This window comes from Peromyscus californicus, unplaced genomic scaffold (assembly GCF_007827085.1).
Source record: "Peromyscus californicus insignis strain IS unplaced genomic scaffold, ASM782708v3 Scaffold_10__1_contigs__length_136768540, whole genome shotgun sequence".
Taxonomy (NCBI): domain Eukaryota; kingdom Metazoa; phylum Chordata; class Mammalia; order Rodentia; family Cricetidae; genus Peromyscus; species Peromyscus californicus.
Genome location: NW_026294391.1, coordinates 66016217 through 66019403, shown reverse-complemented (window position 1 = coordinate 66019403; position 3187 = coordinate 66016217). Strand labels below are relative to the sequence as shown.

The 3187-nt window shown below is 39.4% G+C and overlaps 1 pseudogene; it reads left to right on the top strand.

Moving 5' to 3' along the window:
- The first annotated feature begins 1913 nt into the window (after positions 1–1913).
- Positions 1914–2634, top strand: LOC128115272 (40S ribosomal protein S2-like; annotated as a pseudogene).
- The last annotated feature ends 553 nt before the right edge of the window (positions 2635–3187 follow it).

The following is a 3187-nucleotide window of genomic DNA, read 5'->3' as shown; positions in this document are numbered from 1 at the left end:
TTTCAAAATCCATCTCGTTTACACTGCATTAGAAGACAGAAAGTAATACATGAGACCTACTTCAAAATATATATAAAATCCAATAACAATAAAAAGGATAAGAAGGAGAATGAGGAGAAAGAGAAAAGAAGAATGCAGAAGAGAAAGAGAAGATGAACAACAAAAGAAAATCAAGTAGACAAAGAAAACTAATAACAAGATAAAGGCAAGGATTATGGAGAGGAAAAAAGAATAACAGCTAAAAAACAAGAATGGTGTCACCTTCAAATACAGATAATTTGTATTCTTATCAATTTATTTCTTTATCTTTTGGTATTGATCTAGCCAAGACATCAAGAGCAGTACTAAGCAAGAATGAAGACAGTGGACACTGACATAGGCAGAATTTCAGTTTGTCACTGGTATACTAGTGACAATAGGCTTTCTGACATAAAGCCTTTGATACATTGAGGTATTATCCACCTATTTCTGTCTTTTCACATATTTTACCATGGAGAGATGTTTAACTTATTCAAAGGCTTTTTTAGTATCTAATTGAGATGGTAATCTGGCTATAATCTTGATTATATTTCTTTGCTATGCTACATTTATGGATTTGTGTATTTGGAAACATCTTTGCTTCTCTATGTTGAAATTATTTTGATCCTGGTGTGTAATCTTTTTAATATGTTTCTTGACTCAGTTTACAAGTGTTTTATTGAAGATGTTTCCATATACATTTATCAGGAAAATTGTTTATATTTTTTCATCATTATCTGGATTGTTAATCAATGTAATACTAATTTTGTACAATGAGTTTGGTAGTATTACTTCTCATTTCATTTTAGGGAATATTTTTTTAATACAAATTTTTATTAAATTTTTTTCTTTCCTTTTACAAACCAACCCCTGTTCCCCCTCCCTCCTCTTCTCCCACTGTTCCCACCTACCTCCATCCTACTTTCATCCCCTCCTCAGAGGGTAAGACCTCCCTTGGGTAGTCAACACAGGCTGTCATACCATGTTGGGAATTGTTAAGAAACATAAATATTAGATCATCTTATGTAGCTTGAGTTTTCTCTCCAGGTCCCGCCAAACCCCAGCAGTCCGACAGCCCACTTATAAAATAAACACACAGATGCTTATATTGCTTACAAACTGTATGGCCATTGCAGGCTTCTTGCTAACTATTCTTATATCTTAAATTAATCCATTTCTATTAATCTATAAGTTTCCACGTGGCTTGTGGCTTACTGGTATCTTAACATGTAGCTTCTCCTCTCAGCGGCTGGCAGTGTCCCCTGCCTCAGCCTCCATTTCCCAGAATTTACTTCTCTGCTTGTCCCGCCTATACTTCCTGCCTGGCTACTGGCAAATCAGCATTTTATTTATACAGAGTGATATCCACAGCAATCTTATATTCAGAACTTACAAGGAACTCAAAAAAAAAATAACAAAGCATCAAGGAAACAAATGACTCAATTAAAAATGGGACAGGGATGTAAACAGTGATTTCTCAATAAAAGAAAAAGAAATGGCTATGAAACACCTCAAAATGTGTTAATCATCCTTAGTAATTAGGGAAATAGAAATTAAAAGAACTTTAAGATTTCACCTCATCCAGTCAGAAGAGCTAAGGCCAACAAAACAACTAATGACAAATGGTGGTGAGGTTTTGGGGAAGGAAGAACACTCATTTACTTTGGGAAGGAATGCAAATTGGTACAGCCACTCTTGAAATCATAAGGTGAATCTTCAAAACTTGAAAATAGATTATTCTTTGGGAAAACACCAAATGACAGATGATGCTGGTGTAGAGGGAGTGCCCAGAGACTCAGAGTTAGGAGGCCATGGCAGCTTCTGCAGAGGATTTTGCAGTGGTCCACGGTCCTGGTCAAGGCTGTGGCCATAGTTGAGGCCTCTGGGCTCCTGGAAGTAAAGCTGAAGACAAGGAGTGGATCCCTGTCATCAAGCTGGCCACCTGGTTAAGGATATGAAGTTCAAATCCCTGGAGGAGAGCTACATGTTCTCTCTGCCCATTAAGGAATTCAAGATTATTGACATTTTCCTGGGCCTGTCTCTAAAGGATGAGGTAGTAAAGATCATGCCAGTGCAGAAGCAGACTCAGACTAGTCAGCAGACTAGATTCAAGGCTTTTGCCACTATTGGAGACTACAATGATCATGTTGGTCTTGGTGTTACACGCTCCAAGGAGGTAGCCACTGCCATCCAAAGGGCCATGATCTTGGCCAAGCTTCTCATTGTTCCCATGCAGAGAGGCTACTGGGGAAACAAGATCAGCAAGCCCAACACTGTTCCATAAAAGAAACAGGCTGCTGTGGCTCTGTGTTGGTCCCTCTCATCTCTACCCCCAGAGGTATGGGCATTATCTCTGCTTCTGTGCCCAAGAAGCTACTGATGTCTAGTATTGATGACTGCTACATATCAGCCAGGGGCTGTACTGCCACCCTGGGAAACCTTGCCAAGGCCAACTTTGATGCCATCTCTAAGACCTACAGCTATCTGACCCCCATCCTCTGGAAAGAGACTGTGTTTACCATGTCTCCTTATCAGGAATTCACTGACTGTCTTGTCAAAATCCACACTAGAGTGTTTGTTTAGAGGATGCAGGCTCTAGCTGTGGTAACCACATAAGGGTATTTATACAAGAAAAATAAAGTGAATTAAGTGTTAAAAAAAACTGAAAATAAACCTACCATATGACCCAGATATATTCCTTGGTTGAAGCCCAAAGGACTTGAAATCCTACTCTGCAGTTACTTGCTCAGCAATATTCTTTGGTGCCTTCTTGAAAATAGCCAGTAAATGGAAAGAGCCTAAGTGTCCTCCAACAGATGAATGGATAATGAAAATGTGGTACATATACACAATGGAATATTATTCAAGTATGTCTTAGTTAGGGTTTCTACTGATATGATGAAACACCATGACCAAAGAGCAAGTTTGGGAGAAAGGGATTTATTAGGCTTACACTTCAGCATTGCTGTTCATCACTGAAGGAAGTCAGGACAGGAATTTAAGCAAGGCAGGATCCCGGAGGCAGGAGCTGATGCAGAGGCCATGGAGTGGAGCTGCTTGCTGGCTTGTTTCCCATGGCTTGCTCAGCCCACCTTCTTACAGCAAATTTCCTGTTCCTCTTTCTCATACTATCTTTCCATCCCCTCTTCTGCAATTATCTGTGAGTCTT